Below are 24,182 nucleotides of genomic sequence, written 5' to 3'. Positions count from 1 at the left end.
TTGTAGAATAAACAAACGAGATTCAAATAAACGAGCATTTTCCTCGTTCACTCAGATTCTGCCCAGCCCTAATGATCCATCTTAAATAGTTTCTTGATAACATGAGACTCCAGAAATAGCCAGCTGCTTTGAATACATAGTTGATTCGCTGTTTGCAACTGAAAACTAGCTGAAAGATTAACGTTATCTCGACACTAGTTTGCCAATGCCAAGGTAGGACAATAGAGCCAGTCACGCAAACTGTTTTCAGCGAATAAAATCTCGAAGGTGCGGGACTCTCGAAATAGCATTGTGATCGGAACACGCACATCCGACATTTCAACTACCAAGGTTAATTTTGAATCAAGGTTTTATTCGGCGTAAATCAGTCCCAACAGACGGCATTAATGTTTCAAATTCTTCATAATTTCAAAGGGCAGGTGAGATGAATTTGTTACAATGGAAACCTAGGTCTCTAACTCTAAGAATAGAATAATGCAAAATTAACACGACTTGAAATGTCAATTTGATACTTTCCTCATTATTTATTTTCAGACCCAAATTAATTGCAGTATATAACGTTCAGAGACCAAAATACCATCAATAAAACTTGATTGTATCATAGTGAAAGCATAGAGATGCATTGTGTCACTCTGGCTGTATTTTTGGTCTGAAGTAAACCTGCTAAAAGTGCTCTTCAATACTGTACTGTGATTTCATAATACAGTAAAATAATAGCCTACATTTGCAGATCAGTAAGTTATGAAATCATTTCTCAATTGCAATAGAGCATTTTCAACTGTGATCCTACAAATTAGAGAAACATCAGGTTCAGTCAATAGAAGGGATATTAAATGATCTCTGAAAAATTATGAAAAAATATAAGACTCTTGATACAATGATACCAATAGAATAGGAGTGGCTATAGTCCTGTGGATTAAATCCCGACTTTAAATGTGGATTTAAACCGGTAGAAGAAAATTAGTACCTGCATGGAATGGGAGAACGTAATATTCAAGTTATCATTAATTCAGATATATAATGATACATTGGATCTAACTATTTCAAAAAATGAGATTCTGAACATCTAGTATGCAAGGTGTCACTCTCCACGAATACATACTATCAAAGAGAATACAAGTTATTGAAATTTAAATTTAATAATTATAATTTATGTATTTTAATTGAAACATTAAATTAAATTTCCTTTATCAAGTATTTGCCAAGTTCATGAGAATAGAGTAGCCACCAAATTACTCAATAATCAGGAAGTTCATAGTGTCAAGTGTAGGTTTTCTTTCATTGATATCCTGACAGATCATACTAGCACCCTGATATTTTCTGTTTTTGTTCAATCGAATAGCCAGTTGCGTTTTATCGGTCTGTCTTTCTCTAGCGGCTGTCTATTAGAAGAAGGCGACTCTGAGGTCAACTGCCAGCAGTTCAAGTTCAAAATCCTCTTACTCCCACTCTCTCCTCCACTCACTCTCTCTTACTCTCTTTTTCTAGCCATCTTATCCGACCTCGCCGATTAGAACTCGGGAAGTGGACTGCAAACTGAAGCTGAATGTCAGAAGCTGCATTCATTTCCTCCTCCTGCAACAATCACACTGTACAGTAGTAGTTCTCAGGCTAGGTCACACAACATGCTAGGTTCACAACTTGAAATCGGGAAGTAAAACATGCAATAATTTCCGATTATCTGTATTCAGAAAATGTTAGTAAGAAAAATCGAGCGAGCGAACAGAGTAATCCTATAACCGTTGAGGGTTGAGGCTACACTGACCCTCTGACCAAAAGAAGTTTGCTAATAAGGTTTGCCTTTATCATAATGTTTAATCATCATAATATTAGTCTATCTGTGGGATATCAGATCAAATCAAATTAATTTTTTGACATTTTTATTAGTTTACAAATTTAATGTGTGTTTCATATTATGTGTAAGATATCGAATCAAATGATTTTCTTTGCATTTTTATTCATATACAAATCGTAAGAGCATGTAGAGGATTTCCGCATCTTCAATATAAAAAACGTAATAGTTATTTGTGCAACTAGTGCGCAAAGTGACAGTTTGCTGCACCGAAAGAAACGTTTACGCCCGAGCCGTAGGCGAGGGCGGAATGGTTTCTTGAGTGCAGCAGAGGAACTTTGCGCACGTATTTCACATTAGGTTTTTCCTACAGTTACCATTGAATATGAAAAGTGGGTTATTATGGGTAAAATTGTCTGAAATCCATCAAATGTTTTTCTGTGTAATTTTATTATTGATAAAAACCTTAATTTATTGTCAAATTAAATAAAAATGTTGTCCTTGGTTATAATAATAATACTAATAATTTGCGCGTTGTGCTTCGTTGCACCTCTGCTCACTATAGCAGCCCAGTCACTGTTACCAACTTCATTTTGATTTTGCTGCACTCTTGCTCCATATAACCTACTAAGTATTTTGCGTTGCCATGTTGCAAATCTGGAGTGCAGAAAAATTTTTCCCGCACTAGACCGGAAAAGTGATTCTTTGCGTTCTGTAATCAGTGCAGCAATGGCCACTTTTCAACGTAACTGTAGGAAATAGTTATTTGTGCAACTAGTGCGCAAAGTGACAGTTTGCTGCACCGAAAGAAACGTTTACGGAATGGTTTCTTGAGTGCAGCAGAGGAACTTTGCGCACGTATTTCACATTAAGTTTTTCCTACAGTTACCATTGAATATGGAAAGTGGGTAATTATGGGTAAAATTGCCTGAAATGCATCAAATGTTTTTCTGTGTAATTTTATTATTGATAAAAACCTTAATTTATTGTCAAATTGAATAAAAATGTTGTCCTTGGTTATATCTAATACTAATAATTTGCGCGTTGTGCTTCGTTGCACCTCTGCTCACTATAGCAGCCACAGCAGTCACTGTTACCAACTTCATTTTGATTTTGCTGCACTGTTGCTCCATATAACCTACTAAGTATTTTGCGTTGCCATGTTGCAAATCTGGAGTGCAGAAAAATTTTTCCCGCACTAGAGCGGAAAAGTGATTCTTTGCGTTCTGTAATCAGTGCAGCAATGGCCACTTTTCAACGTAACTGTAGGAAAAATATATTCTGTTATACACAGTCCCGAACATAATAAATAATCAGATGAAGTAGTAGATCAATCATAACCTCTTTTGGACTAATTTGCAATCAAAATTCGGGAATGGAGTATAGTATGGGCTGTAAGTATGTTTTCCATTTCCAATCATTCTATGATTATGTGTCTTATCATAGTTGAATAAATAAATATAAATTTGATAAGTGGTATGTGTTAAGCATTTTTTATTCGACCTACAAAAGGAATAAGTATAATTTCTTCCAATTTAAATTCTCAAATAATTATTTATGGTAGAACATGAGAGTTTCTATGAATTTATTTCCTTGATCAAAATATAGTTGAGTTATCATTCACTTCAATATTCTAAACTTGATTTCTTTATAATTCTGGTGAGTATTGAGAGTCCGGTTTTCCCTGGATCTCTGTTGCCTCTAAAGATATATTGTAATTGCGAATTGAATGAATATCTCTTAAGAGATATTGAAATTGCGAAAGTGCGAATTGATGAATTGATGGATAGAGCAATAAAGTTCAAATCTGAATATACATATTCAAAAATATGAAAATGCAAATATGGTGCATTGTGCTGCTTGTAATCCATCACAATATAATTGTTCAATCCAATAATAGATTATTGTTCAAATTTTAAGCATGATTAGATCGAAGTTAATCTTATTCTATCCAATTGTAAAATTTGAGTTGTAAAATCGCTTCCCCGGTGGTTCGGAGCACACCTAAAATATTGAAGCTCCATTCATCTCACATTGTCATTCGCCATTGTCATCTCATTACCGACGCATAAGCCTAGAGCTCATGTGGGCATCACCCTTGGCAAAAACAATTTTTTTCAACCAAGTTAATGTACTATAATTTATTGCAAGGTATCTCCAACCTGAAAAATTGGAATTGGAATTACAAATTTTAGTTTATCAAGCATGAATGCAACCAATACGGAATACATGTATTCATATCAATCAACTTATACTCATAGTTGATTATAAGTACTATTCGTACGTTCAAGGACCACCAATGTATGAGAGAATTTTTTTTTGTCTTGATGTTATTAGTAGTTTATATCAGTAACATTCTAGATAGGGTATCATAACGGGAACGAATGAGGTTCATAATTCAATTCAATTTTATTTTTCATTAAACTTTAATTTTAAAAAACACTTTTGAAGTGAAAATACACTTACTTTTGTAGTGACGATCGTTTCGACCTGTTGTTGGTCATCATCAGACTGTTGACAGTCTCAAGATGATGACCAACAACAGGTCGAAACGATCGTCACTACAAAAGTAAGTGTATTTTCACTTCAAAAGTGTATTTTAAAATTAAAGTTTAATTTTAACAGTGAAAAAGTATGGATATACAACAGAGTTATTTTTCATGTTATGCATCGTTTATAATACAATATTAACACAGGTCATAAACATTTCATAAAACAATACACATCATAAATACATTACAAATGTCACCTCGATATACATGTGATATAGTCTATATAATTAAAAAACAAAGTTAATATCACAGATGGAATATTATTGTAGTTGAATAAACTAAAAACAGTGGAATCAAAAGTCTCCATTACCTGAAAAGCAAAGATCATACAGTTAATTTAAATTTCACTATAATATAATCACTGGGAGAGACGTTTTTGAAATTCCAGGATAGGTGACAGCATGTATTTCACAGTGGAAATTATTTGAATTCAATCCAAAAATGTAATTACTCACAATTTAAAAATAGTTATTTGTGCAACTAGTGCGCAAAGTGACAGTTTGCTGCACCGAAAGAAACGTTTACGCCCGAGCCGTAGGCGAGGGCGGAATGGTTTCTTGAGTGCAGCAGAGGAACTTTGCGCACGTATTTCACATTAAGTTTTTCCTACAGTTACCATTGAATATGAAAAGTGGGTAATTATGGGTAAAATTGCATGAAATGCATCAAATGTTTTTCTGTTTAATTTTATTATTGATAAAAACCTTAATCCTAAAATCCTAAAGTCCTCGTTGTCGTTGGTTATAATATATAATGAATAATAATTAGCGCGTTGTGCTTCGTTGCACCTCTGCTCACTATAGCAGCCCAGTCACTGTTACCAACTTCATTTTGATTTTGCTGCACTGTTGCTCCATATAACCTACTAAGTATTTTGCGTTGCCATGTTGCAAATCTGGAGTGCAGAAAAATTTTTCCCGCACTAGAGCGGAAAAGTGATTCTTTGCGTTCTGTAATCAGTGCAGCAATGGCCACTTTTCAACGTAACTGTAGGAAAAAATAATATCAATAAGATTTGATAGTTAACTATTAGAAGATACTGGGAATAAATGTATTTATTATTAGTTACTTAGATTTAAATGATCAAACTGTAGAGTATACAGTTGAAGAATCAACAATCATATTGTCCTCAACCATAAGGATTTAAACAGAGAATGCCAATTGGAAGAAACCAATTTTGCTTTGAGTTTAGCATTTAATGATAGAGCACAGCTCATCCATTTAAATTTTGCAACACGTCGCGATCGCGATGACATTTGTTATTCAGATTCAGATTTCATGGCCTCTCAACAGCCAGTTGTTCTGAGCTCTTCTCAGTCAGTGTGTGACCTCGCTATTGAAAGTGTGGTTAACTTTGAACGTGACATTGGCGGCGCAAATTACCGCTAGTTTAGCTCGCCTGGACACACAATTGCCGCGAGACCTTGGCAATGCTATAGCTGTAGATATTTCAGCTACAGATATAGAATTTTAACATTTTAAATAGCCAATAATGTCTTGAGTACGTGCTCAGGCCAGTCATTGATAGCACGGAATTGTTTTTGTTCAATGATTTTGCTACCTAATTTCACGGCCAATCCTGTTATTTATTCTAATTTTTCAACCAGAACAGTTTTGGGTTCAGATTTCAAATATATTTCAAGGTTTCAACCAAATTATCAGTTTTATTGCTAGAAGTGGTATTTGTATAACATACTATGTAGTTATTTCATCTGTATTCAATTTATCTGTTTTCTACTCAGTGTAACTCAGAATCACAATAAATTTTGTCTTATTCTATTATCTTCTTTTTCTTATTTTTTTTTCTTATTCTCCCCCTGTTTTTATTCTCATTCTTTTCTCTCTCAGTTCTCCTACTCCTCGTCTTACACCTTCTGAAAACACAATATTCATCAAAAACACAAAACTACCCTATGATGAGTATCTATGTTAGTGTGATGATTATCTATCAATATGATGATCAATTGATTTGATTGGATTCAATTCAATTCAATTTATTTCCATCAAAAAATACATCAATAAAACATTTACATCTCAATTCAATAACAAATATTTTCAGGAAATAAATATTCCCCCACATAGACTATTGGTGTGTGTGTGGGGGAAGAATTCCTATCTATAATAATAACTGTATCTGTAATCTAATAACTGTAATCTAAATAACTGTAAAATAAAAAAATCTGCAGAATTCTACCTTAATATTATTCTCACTTAACTTTTACGATATTGGAAATATGTTATATAAAGAAAAGTAAATATAAATTATTAATAGTTTTTTTTTTAATAAACAGAGCATGATGTCGCGGGTTTCTTTTATTAGAGACTTAGTATTATGTTGGAGTACCTATCTCCTAAAGTTTTCAAATTACTTATTATAATGTTCAGAGTGCTGCATCACAGTACCAGAGTTAACAGAGTTTGAATCAGAATCTACATATAGGGCGAGTTTATGAGGGCTTCTGATGCCTCCCGACCAATACCAAGCAATCATGTGACTATCTTCTTTTTGTAGTTAGCAACACTGCATCCCTCAGCCTCTTTTATTGTGATTGGAAGATTGCGATGAAGTAGGTGAGCAATACGAAATGGGTTGTTATCGACCGATGTAAAGGTAACTCTAGGTGTATTAAACCCAAAATTCAGTATATGTCTAGTGGGGTAGTTATGGTTTAGCTGTGTAAAAATTTCTGTTCTGTACGATTTGATAAAAATAAGAAGAGTTTTAATGTAGATTTGTCTTATGTCAAGAACAGGAAATTCGGTGTAGAGTTGTTCAGTAGGAAATCGGATATTTTTATTTAGAATTATTTTTATGAGTGATCTCTGTGTGACAGCTAGTGGATGCAGCGCGGCGGCCGAGACTCCCCCCCACACCAGGACACCATACTGGAGCAACGACTGCACGTAGGCAAAGTAAACCGTCCTACACTGACCCACAGTCAGCACCCCTCCAAGCTGCAAAAAGGCGTAAATGAGTTTTCTAAGCCTGTTTTTAACTCCCTGAATGTGTGGAACCCAGGATAATTTATGATCAATTATTACACCTAAATATTTGTATTGTTCCACACGCTCTATGACATTGCAACCGCAGTCCACCGACTGCAGGTCACCACAGGAGTGGAGGGCCTGCCGTCTCGGAGCAGGGTCACTGTCACTTCTGAAAAATATTGGCAGATGCTTGGTTTTTTCTACATTTAATGTTAAGGTATTCTGCTCCAACCAGCGTTTGATTTTGACCAAGTCTGCCCCCGCCTGTTCGTAAGCTTCGTGCCACGTGCAGCCAGACGACACCACCGAAGAAATGAAACGATTGAAGATTGAAAATTGAACTATAATATAAAGAATCGGATAAACACGTACGGGATAGAAAATTCACGAATGGCATTATCACTTGATGGCATTATCGCTTCTGAACTACTGGACTGATTTACTTTGCATATAGATTCTTAATTTACCGAGGATGGTTAAAGGCGTTTTTTAATTTCTTCAAGTTTCTAGTATGTTAAGTTTTTGATTAGAGTGATTAGACCCTTGCGGAGCACGGGTTTCCTGCTAGTATGGAATAAAATAAAATTTAAAAGAGAAAGACAAACCTCTCTGTCTGAAATGGAAACATGGAGCATTCATCATAAAATTGATTCTACAATTTCTACAGTCTCTTTGAAATAGGTCACTCTTCATTAAGGCTGATGGATTTAATAGATAAATGACTTCGTGGGATTAAAAAGCTATGAATAATTGACGCTTATCGTTTTTCACGGTGAAGTGTTAGTGAAAAATGATCCAGTCTGCTTGATGGCATTTGATCAAGCTGATCTCATTATTCACAAACGAGAGTGAAACTAGTGAAATATCACAAGCAGTGAGAGTGATGTGAGTGAACAAGAGATGAGAAATGAAATGAGAGAGGAAAATAAATGTAAAATGGACTTTCTCCAGCGAAAAGAAAGTGAATCCAAGGCGTTTATGAAACTGTGGTCTGATCCAACGCATAATTTCAACTTCAACCGGTTCCATTATCGTTTCACACATACGTTTTCTCACTTCAACTTATATTAGCTGCTGCTATATGCTTTGGAATAATTTGCATAATTTTTATATTTACCCTTTGGGTCGACGCCCTGGCAGATTATAGTAACCTAATTTCGCGCCTGTTGCATTTACTTACTGAACTTTATCTTCGTTTTCACTTTTTGCCAGCTGGCTCCGTTTTGAATTACATTTGGAGAGAGAAAGAGGGAAGAGAGACAGAGAGAAAGATTGAAGGAGACACCAGAAGTTGTTGTACGGCCTTGATCCGCCGCCAGAGCCAGACCACTTTCTCTCCTTTCTGATCCAGTTCTTTAAATATTTACCAATAAACGTAAACAATTCGTCAACTGATTAGTATCTTTTCAATGACGTTACTTGTTTTTCTGTCTGTGATATCAAATTGATTCAAGTTGCAACATTGGGTCGACGAAATAAATTTGATTAATGTTTGACTCTGACGTCTTGATTAATCAGAGTTTGAAAGGGAATGAAACAGACAAATGAAAAGCCGATACGGATATCATTTCAACCATCCACCATTTCTGAAGTGCTTGTGAAGATGTACTTATTTCCAAAGCTGCTTGAAGATGCTTTCACAACAACGTTGGTGGTGATGGTGAGGAGATGATATTGGAGGAGAGAATCAATAATGATCGAACAATATAATAATATTAAGGAACTTTTTTCCAATCAAGTTTGTCTTTTAACGCATATAAAATGGATTCAGGCCGCTAAATAAATTAACCACTATTATTATTAGCGTATGGCTTTCAATGGTGGGGAGACCCAAGGGTAGTTCCAACTCACCGTATATAGTGCAAAGTTCCCTAATGGGAAACATTTGGAAACCGGACACCATTAAACCACCATTATTAATCTGCATGAATCTAATTTAATCCAACCCTTTGGCAGTACTCACACTAGCGCGACTCAAATCGTACGACTCCAGTCGTGGATACAGTTGGTACAGACTTCCCGACCTTTCAACTTGACTTATTTGAAATTGAATAATTGACGGCTTGTTTTGATCAAACTTCTTCCAATGGTATAGAATGAGAAATTTTATTACTTTTTCAACAAATTTGCACGTGTTCTCGTTTATATTGGCGCTATTTCACTTCAAATCCTAATCTCACTTTATTGAACATTAGGATATCCAAGTCTCACGTCTCTTGGAGACCAGAATGTCGAGTCACCTTGAAACTCAGTCTCGAGTATTCAATGAATGGATCTGCAGTGCAAGAACGATTAAAAACCCAAACAGGGTTCATCTCATCATTTGAGGTTAGGATTATGATTGAGGAGAAATCAATAAAAGGTTAAAGTAAGTTTGGAGGACGGTTTGGGGTTGGGTTTCCATCATCATCATCATCATCATCATCATCATCCATCATGGACTAGGCTTGTAAAGCCTGTTCCGGTGTCCACCGCTTCCTCGGTCTTCCGACGTCTCTTTTCCCATCCAACTGCAACTTCCAAGCTTGTAGTGGAAGACGCGTTGGTCACATACGACGCAGGTGATTTGTCCACTTCAATCTGTATTATTTTATGATTTCTGTTAGTGAGTTGGGTTTTAGTTTTAAAATTGCAATATGCTCGTATTATTCAGAATTTTTTAATAATTTTTGGATTTTGAATTATAAACTTTGTCATCGTAATTGACAGAACACTCACTTGAAGCGTCGATGTGTATGATGTAGAGTCACTCCGCGATTTGAGTCGCGCTAGTGTGAGTAGTGTCTTTGGAAAGGATAAGCACACCTGGAAAGATGGATATAAAAAATATCATGCTAACTTTCTAAGTATGCATCCAACCTCCAACTTAAATAGCCAAAAAATACTAAACCAAGCATGCAAGCCAAATCTATTATTTGGAATAGATGTAACCCATATTATTTTAATGGAAAATTATCCTGCAACAACTCACATTTTTATTTTTATATCCTCTTGCTCTAAAACTGCATGAAGAATATTGTTGGTATCATACTAAAAATACGCTGTTTTTTATTCAATCGCCTTCTTCAAAAAATACCATTTAAAATTATCAAATTTTGAATGTGTGATTTTTCATTCAGGTTGCAATTTTCATGATTCTAAGCTACTTTAAATACAAATTCTGTTCTCATATCACTAAAGTGAGCTAATCCAATAAACTTAGAAAATAATCGATGAAAAGTTCTCTCCTCAAATAAGATAATCAGTTGCATAGTGAATAGTGACCAATTGATTTGAATGGTTAATTTGTAAACAATACTTGACTGTGATGGAATAAACACCGAATGCTTAAACTCTCTCGATTGTCGAAAAAATGACCTCGTTAAACTGAGTACGCTCAAAAAGTCTTTGATAGTTGTGATTAAATGGGGTCATAACTCAAGACTTTCTCTTGCATTTGAATGCGTGTCTTTCCATCATATTTCTTCACCCGACCTTCTTGAAACTATATTTTTAAACGCACTTTCAGTTAGTCAATACTGAATCATTGATGGTGTTGATAAACCACGCAGTAAAGTTTAAGAGTGAACCAAACATACGCTCATTTGATGGAAGCCTCTCCTCACCTAGCCTTTATTCTGGTGAAACTTTTGTTTACGTTGGAAAAGATAAAATAGTTTGTACTTTCTAAAGTTGGAACTTTTTAGTCTCCTCATGAATAATTTTATAAGACATGCTGTAAATATGTAACGTCTACCCAACTAATGTAAAGACCAAACGATCGTGTCTTATCTACAATGGAGTATATGGAGTAAGATTTTTTATGCATTTTGGAGGTTTCCCAAGGACGAGGACATTTTTAGGTTACCGTGCGAGGGAATCAACTTCTGCGTTTTTACTCATATGAGAAACAGCTTTTGGTGTATATATTCCTTAACGAAATTCTCTCTTCTAATATCTTATTCATCATTTCCTTCACGACCCTTCACGATTTGATTATAATTTGAAGGTGAATAAAACTAAGGAGATTCTTAAAAATAGTGAATTAAAATTGAATAGGAATATTAAATTAGTAGTGAAATTGAACAAATTGATGTGGAATGTGAAGTTGGTTCAAAATCAGAGTTTTAAAGAGCATTGGAAAGGAAGAAATAATCTAGTCTTCTCGCTATGAAATGGAGCCTGCTGAAATAAAAACAAACCCTCCTTATTTCACCTCGAGTACCAACAAAGCAATAATTTTCTTTCAAGCTCAAGTGCCGCAGACAACATAGGGTTCACTCGAGATGAGAATAAAAATCTTGAGAGCAGTCTCTTTTTCTGTATTAAATCGAAAGAGAGCAGGATATACAGCCAGGCCTGGTTCTCAAGAATTTATAAACAAGTGGGAAAGAAAAAGACCTACAAAAGAGTGATAAATTGTGTAGGGGGATGTGGGAGGAAAAGGGGAAGCAAAATAAAGGAGAACAGGAGAGGTGAGTGAGGAAAAATAGAGAATTTTTAGCGTCGGCAGTCGGCACCCATACTTTCCAGCCTATTTTATAGGGAGACCTCACACCCACGGTGTATTCTTTCGTTGGGCATTTTCAAGGTTAATTCTGGATTACGACTTTTCCACATGCCTCTGCCTCCCGCAATGCTCTGCTCATCCCATTCAACCTTGCCTTCTCACAGTGCGTAGGAGTGAAACTCTTGGAAAAAGACAAAGAAAAAAATTAGGGAGAAAAAGAGGAGGCATGATTGAGAGCACATCTCGGTTGGTGTGTGGTTCACTCACATATCATCAATCCGTCATTGCAATCATCAACATCGTCAACATTTAGTTGTCTCCCACTCCTTTCCCATGCACTATCTACCACCCACCCACTCCCCTTCCAGAGTTTTTTCGAGGATCCACGTGTCTGAAACGAGCTCTCAAGCTCCTACACGTGTTCTGGTACCGGCCCCATGCCCTTGTACGGTGTGGTGTCTTCATCTCTTCTTATCTTTCTCTACGACAAAAATAAACTCTGGAGAACCTCAGAATGCTGTTTGGAGCACTAGTGAACTATCATTCAACCGCTGCATCTATAAACAATGGCCACGTTTTGAGGCAGTGGTCTCTATCAGAAAACTTCTGCTTTCTGTCGTCAAATTTAGATCCTTCGATGAACGTGTTCCTTGACAAAATCTTCAGATGTGAGCCGACTTGATGTAGGCGTACTTGAGTTGGCACTCGAATAATACGTACAGAGATTAGGAGACAATCATCACATAACTTTTATGATTTAGTTCCAAATGTGGTATTTCTGGAGAAAATCATGCATCAACAATAATAAAAGTGGAAGTTAATTCTCGATATTCCCAATAATAGGCTACTAACTGATCCAACAAAAATTACTTCGTATTTCAAACTCATTAAATATATCTACTTGTAATAAAATATTACAGAAACCTCCAATGGGGTTCATTACATTGTGAACGAAATTGCTGAAATGTGATGTATTTCAAATTATATTGTTTTACTTTTATAATCATGCTCATTCCAATATTGATAATTTGGGACGATTCATTCCAATACTTTAGATCAACCAATAATATTGGAAATTTTATCTGAAATTTGTAATTTTTGTTTACTTGAGTATTCTATTTTGAAACGTAAAAATTCTCAAATGTTTGATAGGAAATTCCTAGTTGATGATTGTTATCTTCTCCAATAATTATGAAATCTAGTTTGGGTATGTAAATAACTTACTATAGTTCGATAGTAGGCGTTCATATTCTTAGTAAACAAACAATCAATAACAGTTTCACAACACCCATAAAATAAATAATGACCTTGACCCTCTGTTTTTATTACTTATCGTATGTTCTTGTTTCCGTTTTATTTGGTGTCATACCCGGTAGTTTTCAAATTTCAACAACAATTATTTGTTAAAAATACTTTAATACGGCATCTTTGGTATTTTATTGAAACGTTGTGGGTGAACACAAAGAAATCCAATATTTCACATCCATCAGTCATTGTTCACCAATAAATCTATTTACACAATCTTTGTTTCGAACATTAGATATTAAGTTATTTTCCACACCTTATCAATGATCATTTAATACTCTCCTAAAATATGAACTCAGTTCACATGGTTCATTTTATTTTTATCATTTTGAAATTATACAATCTTATTTATAATAGGTCATCACATAATTTTAATATTGTGAACTCTGTACTTTGTGGATAGGTGATTGGTGATATATTAATCTCAGCTTAAATTATCTCTCACCATGTGATTGATTGATTGATTGAGTACTTTATTTATGTAGATTACAATATATACTGGCTTATACACTTATATACAATAGCTTACAATACAGCAAAATTATAGATGAATTTACATAATATAGACTAAGAAAATAATTATTATTGAACTGTATATGATATGAAAAAGCAATTTGTAATATAATAACTATAGATAATAATCATATTGTTATGCATCTACATAAATTGGCGGAGCTTTGGACATATCAATGTCCATTCTTCGGAAAGAATATTAAAAATATCCTCCCCACTAACTCTCTACCAAATGACTTGGATACTCAAACTCACCCACATCAGTCAACAGTGGGACAACCATATTCCCCATAACATATAGCATGATTGTTGTTTAAATGGCTTGCCTTTAAAGACATTCCTAAATAAAGTCCATATTCATTATCGACAGCGATATAGAAATACAGGAAAACAATCATCCCACAAGATTGAGGAGACACCCTATAATCCTCTTACTTCCTAACGTTAATAATTTCTCTGGAGACGACTTCTTATTAACTGGAGTGCTGCAAGGTATGAGTGTAATGTTGGGAATTTCGATGAAATTATTAGTTGATTTAGTAGTTTACTTGATGCTTCATAGCTCGTTGAAAATTATTGTTAATTTCCTGTAAATGATTCAATTTATTGTCAAAGATTGTATAATATAAGTTACTAATACTGTAATGTAGTGTATACCAACTCAACTCATTTGTATAGCTGTGCTGTTAACAAATAAAATAATAATAATTATTATTTAGTAAATAAATTCCGAATCTCTACACTTTTGATTTTTCTCTATTACCAACTTACTTATTTTGTTTAAATTGTAAAATGTACAGTAAGAACGTTTTTTCAATAACTTACAAATAAGAGCGCTTTAGAGTTACATTTTTAACAGTAAAATTCTCATCATCCTTCAATTTGAAAAAAGTCTTGAAGAAACCATACTTTGATTATTATTAAGTTGTCACAAAATCGTTTAACTTGTCAACCATCTCCTCAGTCCTAGTGACAACCCCTCTCAACCTCACTTATATAAAATCTGTTCATAATAGTATTGTGAGACTGAGTAAATTACTAAACACTTGACCCTGACTTTAATTGTGGTGCCACAATCTCCCACTTTCTCATTGGGTCCGGGTCCATATGTTCAAGAACGGATAAACAATGATGCAATAGAGAAAGACGGAGAGAGGTATTTGGTTATGTAAATAGACTGGAGTCATCCTGAGACCCTAGCACTCTATAAACAGAAAACAGACCAGCAAAGATAATAGGTTTTCGTAACTTCTCACATTATTTCCAAGCTAAACACACTCCAAGAGCAAGGACAAGCCACTTTAAACGTCATGACTTTTTAGTGGATATTGAGTCCTTTTCCAGACCGCATTATCTCATCAAATGTGTCGAAATACTGATCGTTTCCTAGTGATGATCTCGGATCATGGTAGTGATCGGATTGGATTGGATGATGGCTGCTTTACAGCCTATCAAGTTTTGAGAAACAATCTAGTTTTGTACGTAGGTGACTAGCTAGATCTGGTGAATAGTCCAATAAAAAATACTCACCACTGAAGAAATACTTGCCGCTTGTAAAAGATTCATACATCAAACAAGTTCAGTATATTTGCTCTATTCTGTCGAAATTTTCAATTCCACAAATGATAAAATAGATGAGAGAAGAATAATCATATATTGTAATATTCCTAGATAAGAAGTTTAATCTTTGCATAATGTACTTTGTACTGTGACTGTTTTATCTTACTTGCTTCATAGGTAAGCTACTTCATCTTATTTGTTTCTGAAACAAAAAAATTCAATAATTGTTCTATTATTATTTTTAATATTAAAAAATAATACGAGTATTTAGTACCTCTCGATTCCACACATCTATTTTATTTGCAGCAAGAGTGTATTTATAAAATTTAAACTAATATGATGAAAATATAGGCCTATCATATGAGCTACAGATAGCCATGCATTTGCACTAAATACTATTAAACTTTAAAGTTCAAATAGTGTTTCTGTTGTATATAGGGTAAAAGGATTAACTGATTCCTCTGAGAATATTTCTTTCTCTGTCTCAACTGTTTTTTTATGTATCTTATTCTTATCAGCGTTCCTGCTCATCTAATAGAGAACTAAGAACACCTAGCAGCTCAAACTGCTATAGAACAATCACTTCAAATTACAAATTTTATTGAATTGGTGTTGATTAAAATTTTATAACCAACCATTTTATCCAACGAGACACCATATTGATCTAATCTTTCTCTCCATTAAGGTGCTTTCTTCCATGGCGTCTCTCCTTACTTGCACTCCGTTCAAGATGCTTTCAAACACTTTATTGGATTCATTTAGTTGTCTGTCTCGTAAAAGCTGAAACTTAGTACGCTACAATATTAAAGTTTTTCCCCAGAACAATCCAGGCTATCTATAAACAGATGTTTTTATTATTCTAGATTCTAGAGTAAACTTTAAAACTTCGCACATTTTACAACACTTGGCTGCGTACTTTGCTTTCCTCTCATTCTCATTCCCCCCCATACACTCTCTCTGTTTTTATATGTCTCTCTCTCTCTTTCTCTCTTTCTCTGTCTCCATCTCCCGGTCGTGTGTTAATAGGAAGGGCGTTACATTTTTTTAAATCCTTCTCAGAGACAATTATTTGTTGATTAGGTAGTAACATCACAATATTATTCAAATTGCATTCAATCTTTATTCTCATCAATTGATTTTTCATACTTTGTAAAATTCATTGAATAGTTAGCAATACTGTCTGTCATTTAATTTAAAATAGTGTATAAGCCAGTATATATTGATACCAACTCTAATCTAATCCGAATCAAACACACACACTCACTTTGTTCATTTTCAATATCTACAATGGAAAAATGTTTTTCGAACTCAAAATCCCTCAATGATTGTAATTTATTCGACGGGGATGGATTTCTTGGTTGTATCAATTCATTAAACGATTAAATTTGTTCATCATTATTCTATTAGGAATGGATAGAAAATAGAATGAGAGGGTATAATGTTGAAAAGAAGAAGTGGATGAAGCGAGTAGCGTTGGAAAGAGTGAAGAAAAGATGGAGAAGACCAATAGACGAGGTCAACGCTCTCAGTGAGCGTTCGTGCCAAAAGTAGAAAATTGAGGTGGCGAAATATTTTTGCGATTTTCTCAAGTGCTCCCTTCTCGAATTCAATTCATTTCATTGCTAGCATGCTGTTTTCGAAAATGTTCTTTCGAAATTGTCTCACATGTATAACTCACAGCTTTTGAGTGCTGCTGATAGATAATGTACCGTACGTTCGATTAAATAAATAATTCATTGTTTTTCCCGAAAAAGCAATTATATTGTATCAATCACTTACAAGTATAGTAGTTCAAGAAAGCCACAACAGGTTATGCTCACAACAGATACTCATCAAATGAATAGAAAAGTAGAGTACATCAAGTTCTATACATTGGATGATGGAAAAGGAGAAGGAAATTTTAAAAATAATTGGAGAGCAAGCAAGAATGAGAAAACTAAGTTTATGATTTTTGAATTAATAAATACCACTCACGGTAAGTGGAAACCTTTTCAAGAAATCAGTGAATTTTAAGGAAAAGGATAAGGTGGGCCGACTCCAAGAGAAATGGGACATAGGCTCGGGAGAAGAAGAGTGCTTTTTGTAGTTCATAATATTTTCCATTTTTATCCCTATCTCCTCTATACGCTCACGTTGTCTCTCTTTTATTGTTTAGTTGTTTTAGTGCAGAATTTTATCGAGTTTACAGAGTTCCCTTTCTTTCTATCGCATTTGCGAATGTGGAGATACTCATATTTTTGTCATGTTGACCTTTTTTCTTTAGGGCTTCTTTTTAATATAAATCTGAGTACCCTTGGTCACGACATGTTTCGGCTACTAATGCCATTTTCAAGTCACATTCTTGAAAATGGATGAGATTTATAATTTTATTTGTCTTATTGATTTCAGTTGATCATACTAAAACAGTTCATTAATCCTTTGTTTTTGATCTGGACTTGTGGCCTGACATAACAACGCAACAAATCACTGGATACTATCAAACGAGAGACGATCAACAGAGTGACCTTGAGTTGCGAGTAGGTAACAGTAGCAATACGTTCGATCAACTCAACACTCAACTGGGATCATATCAATCACATCTGGAACACGGTGAGTGAACAATCACAATGATAGATGTAGTCATCGGTTTAAGATGTAGTGTTTCACTCACTCTCTCATTCACTCACTCACTCAATCCCTCTCACTCCTCCTACCCCTCACAAGGTCAAGGTGTATCACTCCACGCCCTTCTTCTGTATCATCATCATCAGCATGATCATCATCAGTGACCAGTGTCAAACCATAGCAACATGCTTCTTGACTTGTGCGAAGCATTTGACCGTGGGACCACTCGTCTTCTTCTTCTTTCTCCTGCAACATACACCTCCCTCCTTCCTTTTTTCTTTTTGCTGCTCTTCATCAGTTTTCCTAGAGCAGGCAGGCGGCCAGCGTTTAGGCAGACCTCCAAGGTCATAACAGCGACCTGTCAAGGTCAATGCCTCCTTGCGTCACCTTCCTGTCTATCTATTCTCTTTGTACCGTCTTCTTCTTGTGCACTACTAACATCTCCCCTTCCCCCTTTTTTATATTTTCCCACCCTCTTCTCTATATTTTCCCACCCTCTTCTCTATTTGTTTCCTCAGTTATCTTCTCTATGTACCTCGTATTCTGTTTCTCCCTGTCTTCTTCGTTTTTCTTCGTCTCCTTCTACATCCTCTTCATCATATTCGCATTTGACTTCATCTTTTATTCATCTCCTAGTCCACTCCATTCTATCTACTTCCCTTCCCTCTGCAAGTCATATTAATCAGTTTCTCTTTTCTCCTCATTTCACCTCCACTCTACTCTCTCTCACGATATTATTTTTTTTCTAATTCTTCAGCCTTCAATCTTCCAACTCTTTCTTATCCTATTCTCCTTCCAAAAGTTTTTCCTTGCAGTCATCGTCCTATTCTGTGTTCCAAGTTTTCCTCTTTCTCGTTTTCTTTTTCTTCAACCTGTATTTTCGTTCACTCATATTCTTCTTTTTCCATACTTCCTCATTATTTTCCATCATGATTGTCTTCTTCACCTCTTCTTCTCTACAGTTTTGTCTTTCTTTCATATTCTTGTTTCATAGATTCCTCTTATGTCTCAGTTTCATTCTATCCTTATCCGTTTCATCAACATTATCATCCTTCCATTTTTCACTAATTCGCTGTCACCATCTACAGTATTTTATTATTGTTTTTTTTTTGAAATATTTTATCATCCTGAGTGGTGGTTTACTGGGAAAAATAATTATTCTCTCCTCTTTTCCTCTTTATTGTTTCCACGAATTAAACCTTTGATGGGCATTCGTTGTGCAAGTGACCAGGTGCCTACAAGTATTATAATGTTTCATTTTATATAGTACAGTTTGAAGGTCATCAAGGCAGTCTTCCTATATACAATGTCTTCCTAGTCTTCCTATATACATTCTATATACAATGTCAGTTGTTTTAATTCTACTGATGTTTTACTAAAATTGCATGCCACCAAACATCTAAATCACAATATCCTATTTCCTGTGAGTAAAGAATTTAGTCACATGACATTTTTGAATTCTTACTGGGTTTTCACCTCTATGTAACGAATTCATCAGCACAGTGATTTTTCCCAGAATAATAAACTTCGTTACATGAAGGCTCAACTGTATTCTCTTTCAAAGAAAAGCCTTTTGAATCGATGTCTAATTCCTACATTGGCGATATTTTCCCCCTACAATCCCTACAAATGACGATTGGTGCAGAGACAAATCCACGAGTATTCTATTCTCTGTGATTGGTGTGATCGTCATCAATTATTGAGCATTGTGTCTGCACGCGAACGCTCGTCCACGCACTCACAGACAAAGCCAGATAATTTGTCGGCTGATGAAGGTGGGATGATCTGGTTAAGCGACGTGGTGGCAGGACAGTAGACGTCAAGGTCACCGCACTCGCCACCCTCGCGCCTTCGACCTTGTGCACTTGTCCGCTCGCTCGCACGCACACACCCACACACTTGCAACACACGCACGCGCAACAGGACAGTCCACGCGCTTCCAATGGACATTACCGCCAATAAAATGTTACTGGCTTCAAACAATCATGAAAAATGTTCTAACTCAAACAATTTGAAAAAGGGTTCTTTTTCGGTGAAAAACTTGAAACAAAGAATTGATGCATACGAATTAAATCATATTAAAGACAAAGTACATACCTGATGTATAAGATTGATATTCTGAGAGAAAAGAATGGATATTGTGCTTCTAGTGGAGAAAATTGTTTCAATATTCGGAACAAAATATTTCAAATGAATATTTATTTTACAGATTTAGTGCTAAGTAGAAGGAATTTTGTTATCAATTCGGATCTTAATCTTTCTAAATTCAAAATTGATTGGTTCAAGTGTTTGTGTTTTGTTTCAATGTGGAAGTTAGTGAAGAATTGAAAAGTCACACATAACCTTTATTTGGACAATTTATTTTATGAAATTGGGATGGAAAAAAGGACTGTAGTCTGTTTCTTTGTCCTTAAGTTATGAATAACTTAAGACTGTAAATTATGAATAAATAAATAAATATTATGTTGTCTCCGCTAACACCCATCATGTAACTGTATAGTACACTTGTAATGAGTTAATAGCTTCAATGATTTTTGGCAAAATTTTACATTCTTTGAAAGTGAATAAAATTAATTGTATCATTTTTTAATTTATGATTGGAGCAGTCTCTTTTTGGAATGAAACATTATTGAATAGAATTTCATCGTGTACTTTAATTACTATATAACACTTCTAGTTTTACACTACAATATTCTACTAGACATAAGGTAGTACTGTCTCCATCATTCACTTTCATTTTTTATTCAAATATTAATAACTTTTGTAAAAATTCCGACTGTAAGCTCTTTTGTTAGAATATTTACATTTCATGGTTTAAGTTAATTTATTTTTAATTGATTGCATCAAATAAATTATACAAATGGACTTTGATGGCAACTCCCAAAATAGAATTTTTCTCGGGAGTGTCTTCTCAATAGAATAATTCTCTGGTCGGCAGTACAAAGGTGTTAAGTCAAAAAATCTGATTTTCCAATAGAGAGGAAAGAAGATATCAAAAAATTCTAACACAAGACTTGAAACACATTAAATTTCAAAGTTAACACATTATATTCGTTTTTATCCACAGTTCTGAATGGTACTGATGCATTTAATCAATATCAGATAGAATTTGATATTTATTCAAATTTTATGACTTAAGCCGTTGGGAGCATCCATATTTGATGAATGATTGTTGACTTATGTCTAAAATACCAGATTCCTTGCATATAGATCAGATCAGGAAAACGAAGTTTCAAAACTATGTTTTTCAGGTAGAAAGCAATATAGAAACAGATGTTCCTTTTTTAATTTCGACCATATGATTTGGTGATTTTTTAATGAAATCGAATGTACCATTAATGAAATTTGAACATTAATTCTGAAAAATCTGGAAGGAAAATTAAAATTTGGGCTTCCAGGTGCATGAGATTAATATTTTTAGAATCTATGTGCAAAATTTAGAGATCTAAATCATTCCCATTTTTCCGGTATGCAATCCACAACCCTACTCTCTCTTATTATATAGATAATTAATCAAAAAAAATCTGGTGTGGTACACTCACACAACTTTTCTTGCTCATATTTGAAACTACGATAAGACTTCTGTATATGTGTATATATAATTGTTTTCAGAGTACTTTCTCCTTCGTGTATATTGTGCAATTCGATAATTTTTTAAAGTCGTCAAAACAGCTGTACTACTGATGAAATATCTCGACTACCTACCTCATGCATGAGAAGGAGGTTACTAAGTCCATTTCTCAAGGATGGGATGGACCCCCCATTAGTTTCCCAGAAAGGAGACGCATGCCAGTTGATAGAGCTGATAAATAACTATACAGGGTATGAATTTGAAAAAAATCGGTCAAGTTATTTTTGAGAAAATCGTGAAAAACATGGTTTTTTAGTAATTATCCGCCATTTTTCTCAAGAATATCACGGAGCTCCTGAAATTTTCCCAGAAATGAGACTCAAGTCAGTTGATAGGGCTTATAAATAGCTATTCATGGTATAAATTTGCAGGAAATTGTTAGAGCCATTTTCGAGAAAACCGTGAATAACATGGTTTTTTAGTGATTATCCGCCATTTTTCTCAAGAATATTACGGAGCTCCTGAAATCTTCCCAGAAATGAGACTCAAGTCAGTTGATAGGGCTTATAAATAGCTATCCATGGTATAAATTTGATGAAAATCGTTAGAGCTGTTTTCGAGAAAACCGTGATAAACATGGTTTTTTAGTAACCATCCGCCATTTTGGATTCAATCTTATTGAATTTCTTATTGTCGGATCCTCATGGTCTAAGGACCTTAAGTTTAAAATTTCAAGTCAATCGGTTGATTAGGAATGCAGTTATCGTGTTCACAGACATACACACATACACACACACACACAGACCAACACCCAAAAATCATGTTTTTGGACTCAGGGGACCTTGGAACGTATAGAAAACTTGAAATTAGGGTACCCTAATTTTTTTTGGAAAGCAATACTTCCCTTACCTATGGTAATAGGGCAAGGAAAGTAACAAATCAATTCCATACAGTCATGTTTTCCAAGCGTCCAATGTTCAATGCTCAATCTGTGTTATGTCATTGCCAGTATGATAATTCTACAAACGTCAGTGGTACCAACGTCACAAGTAAGATTGAGTCTCACAAGATTTTTTAGATAAGATTTACTCACAAGTAAGTCTATTGTACCAAAAGGTGGAACGCGAGAGGTAGAATATGAATGCCATATGTTGACTTGAGACTTTTGTACCGCAATGAGTAATTCATCACAGATGATACTAATGTTATAAGTCAACTTAAGACGTTTGTACCATTCTGTGAAATTCCTTTATTTCAAGATGTGAGATGTGACTAAAATACCATCATCAATAACTCAGGTTATATTCATAGTAGACTTATGCTGTTTGTACCATCTGAAAGCAAATTTTTTTCTACATTCCCCTATTGACATAACTCATTTTGACCAAAAATTGACTTAACACCTTTGTACTGCCGACCAGAGAATTATTTCTAGTAGTAATGTTGTTTTTGTGATGAATGCTTATTGAGAAATAAAATTATTATTATTATTATTATTATTAAATATAAATTTGATAACAGAAACAGCATAGAGCTATTGAACATTTTTTAGACTTCTATTGGATTGGATTTGTGGGTTGTGAGTATTCACCTCAATGAAGTGGTAATCTCTCAAAACATTTATAAGAAATATCTCTCATTGAGGATGAAGATCATATTCTCCTAAAAACCTTATTTTAGACTCGAAATAACTTCTCAATGGTTCGGATTACACCTAAACCAGTAGGTCGAATTCATCCTCCTCCTTATCATTATTATTATTATTATCTCTCCACGCATGTGAGGTCCTCCTCACAATCCTTGTAATGCTCTTCATCATCCTCAGCAAAGTATTTCACAATCGATATTGTAACTTTTCATTGTGAATTCAGATGAACGTAATTTTGTCCCGTCCCAACCTTAATAAGAACTAATAAATTATAAAAATCCAATCATATGGAATGTGCGATTCCTCTTCTGCAGCAGACATTGAGTGTGAGAGACACAAACAGAATGAATTGCGAACGTATGTCAGGTTCCATTCTGCGGTTTTCCTGCGTTGAACAATCGTATTTAGTGTACAAAGAGTGTACATCTCCTCCACCAACTACCAACACACCTACACTTTACACGCACACACCTCCAGTCATCATCGTCATCGTAATATTAATCATTGTGGCCAACCTTGAAAAGTATATACACGGGCAAATCGAAGAAGTTCTTCCCAGATAATGGGCTGAAAACTGGACGGTGAAGCATCTTCGTCTTCGTCCTTGGTGATGATGCTCCTCCGTTCATCTCTTTTGTTTTCGCTTTTTGCTTTTTTTAATTTAGTTTTTCATTATTTCAGGGTCGCGCGCAGTGAAACCACCGCGGAAGACCCACAAGCTTGAGGCGCGTGCAGTGTCGGAAAGGGGGTGGGGGTTCAAGGGGGGGGCTCGGCTGCCCCCTGCCCCCTTTCTGCGTGTGTTGGCGGCAATTTGGTTGGTTCAGCCATCCACGAATCGTGATCGCGGGGTTGATGCCTTCATCCATGGAGCCAACAACTTCCTTCATTTCTATGATGCATTGTAGCCAATAAAGAGATATTTGCTTTAAAACTATTCGGAAAGTGGATTTGAATAACCTCAATCACCCCCTGTCATTGTCTATTCTTCAAACCCTACTATTAACTTCATTTTATATTATGAAATAAAAACACATAGATGTTGTCAGTTTTCTACACTTTAATTTGGTACACGACCATGGTTTCGTGACCACACAGGTCACATTTTCAAGCAGACTAAAACTAAAACGGCATGTCCGTTTTAGTTTTAGTCTGCTTGAAAA

General features: G+C 35.0%; 1 long non-coding RNA gene across 1 annotated transcript; it reads left to right on the top strand.

Moving 5' to 3' along the window:
* Positions 1-8,723: 8,723 nt before the first annotated feature.
* On the top strand, positions 8,724-23,958 carry LOC120353266. The gene is made up of 3 exons (XR_005572256.1): positions 8,724-8,992; positions 17,588-17,788; positions 23,704-23,958. It is a non-coding gene; the product is annotated as an uncharacterized LOC120353266 (long non-coding RNA).
* Positions 23,959-24,182: the final 224 nt, after the last annotated feature.

The sequence above is a fragment of the Nilaparvata lugens genome, chromosome 10 (assembly GCF_014356525.2).
Source record: "Nilaparvata lugens isolate BPH chromosome 10, ASM1435652v1, whole genome shotgun sequence".
NCBI classification, from domain to species: Eukaryota; Metazoa; Arthropoda; class Insecta; order Hemiptera; family Delphacidae; genus Nilaparvata; species Nilaparvata lugens.
Note: the sequence above shows the minus strand (reverse complement) of the source record. Positions and strands in the feature narration are given on the sequence as shown.